This window comes from Nannospalax galili, unplaced genomic scaffold (assembly GCF_000622305.1).
Source record: "Nannospalax galili isolate Female #2095 unplaced genomic scaffold, S.galili_v1.0 scaffold600, whole genome shotgun sequence".
NCBI lineage: Eukaryota > Metazoa > Chordata > Mammalia > Rodentia > Spalacidae > Nannospalax > Nannospalax galili.
In genome coordinates, this window is record NW_008348789.1 from 884,067 (window position 1) to 892,415 (window position 8,349).

At 35.4% G+C, this 8,349-nt stretch overlaps 1 protein-coding gene across 2 annotated transcripts in view; it reads right to left on the reverse strand.

Annotated features, from left to right (window-relative positions):
* The window catches only part of Cdh12 (cadherin 12), a 1,253,457-nt gene that overhangs the window by 109,397 nt on the left and 1,135,711 nt on the right, over positions 1–8,349 (reverse strand). The window lies entirely within an intron of this gene.

Below are 8,349 nucleotides of genomic sequence, written 5' to 3' on the forward strand. Positions count from 1 at the left end.
ACCTAGACATATATTTCTTGATCTGCTATGTATAATTTGTCAGTATGTTGTAGGAGTAATATGGTACTCTCTGGTTTTCAAAACTAGGTAGGCATTCTTTATCTCTCTCATTGTCTCACCCCTCCATCATGGTTTTCCCACTTAAGGGGCCCCCATTTACCCCCTTTCTCCCTTATACCCTTCTCCTATAGTCCATATTTTACTAATTCTTTGAGAATGTCATCCAATATGTTTTGATAATATTCCCAAGTCCTCCAACTCGTCCTAGATCTACCAAGAGTACCCTAACCCACCCTATTTCATTTTTTAGTCTTTGAGAATTTTATTTTTTATGTATTTAATTAATTATTTTTATTTTATGTGTATGAGTATATTTCCTACATGTGTGTAAGTGCACTCATGTCATGCAACACCTGTGAATATCAGGAGAAGGTGTCAGGATCCCCTGGAATTGGAATTGCCGACAGTTGTTAATTACCATGTGGGTGCTGGGAACCGAACCTAGGTCCTCTACCAGAGCAGCCAGTGCTCTTAACTGCTGAGCCAGCTCTCTAGCCAAATTCTTTAAAAATTTGTGTTTTGACCATATCCACTTCCAACTTCCCCTTTTTACTGATTCTAAATCCACTCCTTCTCATTTGCCCTCCAATTTCATATCCTGTTTTTGTTTGTTTTTTGTTTTGGGGTGGGGGTTTCTTGTTTTGTTGTTGTTGTTTTGTTTTGTTTTGTTTTCTGAGACAGGATCTCCCTGTAGCCCTAGCTGGCCTGGAACTCACTATGTAGAACAGGCTGGCCTTGAACTCACAGAGATCTGCCTCTGCCTCCCAAGTGCTAGACTAAAGATGTGTGCCATCGCACCCTGTTCATGTCCTCTTTTTTCCAAAATTTAATGTCCCATAAACTACAACTTGAGCTGTCCATATACTTATGGATGTGGGGGCATGAAATCATGGTGTGCTTACCAAGACCCACATGCTCAAAGAAAACTGACCCTCCTTCCTCCAGAAGCCAGCATCTTTCCTTAGCTCTTCAGTTAGGAGTGGGTGCTCATGAACACTTACCCACTCCATGGTAGAATAGTGTCTTGTTGGAGAGATAGCTCAGCCATTAAAGGCTGTATAGTACACTCTAAACTCTTTTTGTTTTTCACTGGTCTTAGTGTTTGAGGTATATTTTCTCTCCTACTTGGTATGTTTAATATATGTATCAGAAACTAATGCAGATGTTCTTTACTCCACAATATTCTAAGGTTTTCTGTGTGCTCCTGCCAATGTACTGTATATTTACATCATCTATGAATGTGTCTATTTATCATAGTATTTATTTCAAATTGGGTGATTTTCAATTAATATAACAGTCACATTCATGATGCAATAAGAATTTAAGAGAAGAAGAAATTAAAATTTCATTCACTTTGTGCAGTGTGAAATAGAAATCATGTGTTCTGTGCATATATATCTAAATAAAACATGATCAACAAAATATTTTTCATTAGATAGTATATCCTAGGTGCTGGAGAGAGATGGCTCAGTGGTTAAGAACATTTGATGCTCTTAATAGAAGATCAGACTTTGGTGGCCAGCACCCATGTCTGGCAGTTTACAACCACCTGTAACTGCAGCTATAGGTGATCCAACTCCCACTTCTCCATTCCAAAGGCACCTCCACACACGTGGCACACACACACACACACACACACACACACACACACACACAAACACACACTGACACACATTCACATAAATAAAATTAAAAATAAATCTTTAAAAGAATATAGTAAGTTTGGGCATAGTGGTACATGCCCTCAATCCAGCACTTGGGAAGCAGAGGTAGCCAATTCTCTGTAAAATCAAGCCAACCTGGTATATATAGACACCCTCTACCAAAAGAAGGGGATACATCTGCCATGAAAATCATACTTTTAAAAAATGACATATCTTCCTCAATAGTCCTTGAGCCCTGGGTGGTTTAAGTTTAATATGGAAGGCTTGTCCAGGGGCCAACCCTCTGTAGTCTCTTATTCGAGTGCTACACTTTGGCCAGTTGCCCCTTGTGTTCACCAGCCTCTGTGGCATGGGGTAACTTTGTTGATGAGAGTAGAGAGATGCATTAGTATTCTCTCAATCCTTTGTTGCAATAAGTTCTGTGACCAATAGGTATAGAGGTTCCATTGTAGATGTGTCACTTAGGGTTGGGCATCTCAAAGACATGTATTCCCTGTATGTAACCCATTGTAGAACTCTGTAATAGACTCCATCTATTGCAAAAGAAATTTTTTAGTAAGTGGTGACTGGGATACTTGTCTGGAAATATAAGGATCCATATTTAACATATGATAAGAAATTAAGTTTGTCTATGGATACGACAGACAAGAATTTCTCTAAGATCTATGGCCTCTCCAGCCATGGTACCATTATGGGAGAGAGAGGACAGAAAGATTTTAAGAGCCAACGGAGGAGGTGCATGCCATAAGAAAGAGTCTTTCAGGTCCTGGGACAATGCTCAGAGCATAGAACTGGGGAAATGGGCAGGAGGCCACAACTTTGGCAAGAAAGTATTGGCAACTGATCACTACTGGATAAAGGAGTGTTGATCTTCTTTAAGAAAGTGATGCTAGACAGGCCTAACAGCTTCCAGTGAATGAACTCTCACCACGGGACATTTAGGTACATAAACTTAATTTGATATTTGACAAAATGCATGACATCCTGTGGGAGGGTGATGGGGGTGCAGATATGGGAGGGGGTGCTAAATATGATTAAGATACATTATATAAAATGTACAAATTTTAATACAAATATATTAATCAAAATGACATAGCTTCCTACGTCTAATAATAGCATTATTCAGCCAAAACTTGTCTTTGTATTTATATATATTCTGGATAGCTTTCACAAAGAAATATTTTAGGAATGGAGATTTCTGGTCTCCAAAACTTCTTAGCCAATTATAAGGCAACAGCGAAAGATACAAACGCAAACCGCATGAAGGAAATTGTGGTGCTGTGGTGCTTTCACTTAAATCGTTTACGATGGCCAGCATTGTCAGAAAATCTACACTGAAGTTTGTGAGATGATTAGACTTTTCATTCTCCTCATCCCTCCAACACCTTCTTTGATTATGCTAAAATTTAAACAGACTGTATCTTTCTTAGTGTGATCAATTTATCTATGCCTTGGACTTCAATCACAATTTCTATGTGTTGCCTAGAAATGTGCCTTGGATTCTGCCATCTCTTTTGAAATCTTTTCAATACCTCTTGCTTATCTACTCATTCTTATCAAATCAGCAGAAAATCCATCATTGCCTTACCATGAAATTTTCCTCCATAGTTTTCTTGTTGCATAGTTTTTTGAATCTGAAAGATTCCAGTGTCTTCTAGGTTCTATTCCTAAACTGTCTCTCAACTCTGTATTTATAGAAGCCAGACAAACGTGTTATATAGCTTCTGCTTCAGACTTTATTATAGTATCAATGCTATTATTAACATATTGATAGATGTATTGGTCTTCCACTTGGAAGCACACATATCAAGACATAAATGAGTATCTGTATTTCAGCCTCTGCCATTCTGTAACCAACTTTATTTCTGTAGCCATATGCTCATCTATAGAGCAACCTGGCCCTGAATATGCTGTTCTTGGCATACACTGTTGACTTTGATAATACTCCTCCATCTTCTTGGAATGTATTCTCTTTTACATTCCATTAAATTCTTGTTTTAAATACTGTAAAATTCTTCTCAAATGTCTTTTCCTGATAATCCACTGATGTATAATTAAAATATTCTATTGGTACCAGCAATAACTTCAAGGATATTCCTATCTTTAGAATTAAATTATACTTATAGATACATCTACATATTTATCTCAAAGTGCATTTTTTGCCTATTTGAGAAAAGTGTTCATAAATATATTTACATATACATATATATGTATTTGGAACAAGATGTGTATGTAGGTATATGTTTACAAAAATATGGCCACACACACCTAAACATACACACACACGCACACACACACACACACACACACATATATATATATAAAACACAAAAGTTCAATAAATTTAATATGACTATTAATGGAATTATCACAGACTACAGAGACAAAAATAATTTGCATGAAACTATGTAAATGATAACAATGAGCAGAACTACTTTTTATGCTAAACTTAAAAAATGAACAAGTATTACAACCTCCCAATTTTATGTTGCAAATCACAGTTCTTCTACATGACTGAATTTTATCTCATTGAGCTTACATTCTCGATTCATGAACTGATAAATGATTAATTTGTTTCCATTATGGATATTTTATGGAACTAAGCCAGCAAGAGCAGAAATTACATGATTTTATACATACTTGGAATCTAAGCAAGTTGACGGCATAGAAGTAGATAAAGACTAGAAGATTCCAGAAGGTGGAGAGAGAAGTAGACATGGTAGAAATAGAACTTTTATTATGTAATAATTAGATGGTCAGGTGTTTAATCCTACTGCTTAGAAGGCTAAGAGAGATCATGAGCTGCAGGCTCTCCTGGACTAAAAGTAAGACTGTATCAAGACAAACAAGACACAACAAATATAGAAATTCATGAGTTCTAGTCTACGTAAGTTCTCATATTTGAGTTAGTAATAATATGATGCCAAAATATAAAAATTGCTCTTCTAAATAATGTTAAAGATTTAATCATTTTCTATAATATTATGTGTGAGTGTTTGCCTGCATGTGTAAACATGTACCATCACTGTGCCTGGAATCCTTAGAGGACAGAAGAAATTGTCAGAACCCCTTGAACTGAAGTTACAGGTGATTGTATGCCAGCATGTGGGTGCTGGGAACTAAACCCCAAATCTGCTGCAAGAGCAGCAAGTACTCATAACCACTGAGACATTTCAAAAACTCTCCTCTAATATTTATTTAAATAAATTCAATGCCATACAGAGGGGCTAGAAAGTACATAATAACACTAAGATATTTTGAATATTTAATGGACTCAGTTTTTAAATATTGTTATTTGTAATGTTAGTAAGATTAGATACAGTGTCTTTAACAGCACTTCCAGTTTAAGTTTTATTCAATAAGCCTCACTGAAATAATTTAATATTGGACATAACTTTTCTACAATATCAATAGCTGATGCAGCCACTCTGCTTGGTATTGCTGAGAATCTACTGATGTTGACATGAAACAGCTGTGTTCCAACCATTTGTCCTCTTCCATAAGGTTAAAAAGGATAAAGTAAATAATACAATGTTTTCAGCACACCAGTTAAAAAAAAAAAGACCATGTTGTTAAAACAGGGAAAAAGAACGTCCCCTAGAGGATTCTCAGCCTCATTCGTAAAAGAGTTTAAGAATGGACCCATATGGAAGCTTTTACAATTTATTAGGACTTTTTTTCTTCTTTTTTCTTTTTCTTTTTTTTTTTTTTTTTTTTTTTTTTTTTTTTTGGTCTTTTTGAGACAGGGTGGGTCTCCCTGTAGCCCCAGATGGCCTGGAACTCACTATGTAGACTAGGCTGGCCTTGAATTCACAGAGATCTGCATGTCCAAGGTAAGGGCAAGCTGGAAATCTTGGAAGTTGCCTTGAGGAGGAGAATGGTGAGGAGGAAGAAAGAAAGTCCTGAAGCCATGCAGGTTTATAGCCTGCATGAAAGTCAAACATGAGACTGACTGGCTTGCCCTGTAACCTTATAGAATAAAACTGGATCATTTATTCTTATTTAAATATAAACTTATTTCAAACAAGAATCGTTAGCTTTCTCTCATATGTTTTTCAGAGTAACAACTAATATATTTCTTTTCTAATACATAAATCTGTATTAACATATTAATGGTGAGAGAGCACTTATCTTTGCTGACCCCACAGCCACATTTATGCACAACCTGGGGGTCTTTTCAATTTTTTTTTTGCATTTTGTACTGGGAGAGGCAACACTCCTTTATTCAGAATCTTCAGTGAAGATGGGAAGTAAGCTATCTAGGGAATTCATTCCTTACCAAAGGGGCTCTGTGGAAGTAACTGAGAGATCCTGACCATGATTAGAGGTAACAGGATAATAGCATGCTGCCCTTTCTACTGTACTGTAAGGCCCAAGGATATTTGTCCTAGAATGTGACTTAAATCAATGATCCTGAATATGTGTGTGTGTGTGTATGGGTGTTTGTGTGTGTGTGACATCACTTAACTGAGTTGATTACATAACTTTTAATTTGCATCATTTAATTCATTTCTATTTTATAGTAAAATAATGGAAATTTTCAGTATTTTTTAGCATATTAACAGATAAATATCCTCTACTATAGCCTCTGGTTGTGGTAGATGTATATGATATAATTGCTAGGGAGAACATGTTTGTAATGATTTACTTTGCCCTTATATGAAATCAGTACAGTGATTTATTACATATTTTCTGCATTTCTGAATTGGTATCAATAGAATTCTCTTGGATGTTTTCCTTGGTTATCTGGAGTTTATCTTGACACAAACACAGGCATCAAAGTCTAATTTCATTCAAGAAGCAGAATTATGCAATAATTAAAGGGTCTTGAAAAAATTCCTAAGCTTTCTTAAGAAGAAAGAGTTGCTATTTTCATCGTTAAAATTAACTACTAGCTATAGCATATCGGTATCAATAGAATTCTCTTGGATGTTTTCCTTGGTTATCTGGAGTTTATCTTGACACAAACACAGGCATCAAAGTCTAATTTCATTCAAGAAGCAGAATTATGCAATAATTAAAGGGTCTTGAAAAAATTCCTAAGCTTTCTTAAGAAGAAAGAGTTGCTATTTTCATCGTTAAAATTAACTACTAGCTATAGCATTGTTATGAGTTAAATGAAAAGATACCCGCACTTCAGTTTGCTTTAGTACATGACACACAGTAACTTACTTTTCAATACCATGGTTTCATCATCATATCAACAGGGTACTTAATTCAGATACAGTTAGGAAAATTTATAGAAAAAACAATAAATAAGAATTTAAATATGGACAATATATACATATACTACTCACTATTTCAAATCTGCACTAGGAAACAGAAATACATACTTATTGACATGAAATATTCATACAATGACCAGCCACATTTTCCAAGTAAGAAATTATCTTGTGCTCATTTAACCAAAAAAAAAGTATATTTTCTAAATAGTGTTATTACTATTTTTATTTTATTTGTATGAGTGTATTGCCTGCATGTGTTTAAGTGCATCTCTGTCATGCAATGCCCATGGAGGTCACAAGAGGGCATCCGATGTCCTGGAACTGGAGTTATGGATGGTTGTTAGCTGCCAAGTGGATACTGGGAATCAAACCTGAGTCCTCTACAAAAGCAGCCAGTGTTCTTAACTGCTGACCAATTTCTCCAGTCCGCCACCCCAAAAATGTATATCTGTGGCAAGATTTTTTTAAACATAACTTCTGTAAAGTCATGAACAAATATTAATAGCTATGGGAAATTCTTCAAGTTACATGTGTATGAAATGCATGTTTTTTGACATTGACATTAAAATAGATATTATTTCAGCTTTTAATTTTATGTCACATACTTAATTGTTCCATGTAAGAAATATTCCTCCTGGGCTGGAGAGATGACTCAAAGATTAGGAGCACTGACTACTTTTACAGAGAAACTGGGTTCAATTCCCAGCATCCACATGACAGCTTACAACCGTCTATAACTTCAGTTCCAAGGAATTCAGCAACTTCTTCTGACCTCCATGGGCACTGCAGGACACAAGTGCACTTACACACATGCAAGTAATATATTCATACACACAAAATTAAAATAAAATATTTATAATGTAACAGTTCTGCTAAAAACATATTTGATTTCAAAACCAATGGCATTTTATTTATAAATACCTCCTGTCTTTTTTCCCCTGAAAATATGTAATTAGAAATGATAGCACAGTGAAATGCCCTTGCTACAAAGAAATATGGCATTTCAGGGGTTACTTCTTTGTTCTTGCAAAACATACAAACGCTTTTCACATTATTTTAAAATAACTTACAAGTGTTGTAGTTTCGGACTGTATTTCAAATGCACATGTAAGATGAGCAGAATATATTCTCCAGCACTGATCTTCTTGATAACTCCCTCTGCCCTCTCATTTTTGAGCTGATGAGTAAGGGCAGTCAAAATGGGTTGAAATTGTCTTACAGATGCCTCAAAAAGCATGGTCACAGAGTAGCAGATGTGAAAGAAAATACCAACTTGTTATTTCAATATTACACTAAATTAGAAAGGATAGGAAACTCAGAGTCTAAAAGCCTGTAATTTTGTTGATCTTTTGCAAATTACTGACTATATAAGATTTAAATTTTAAATAGTTAAATGTAGA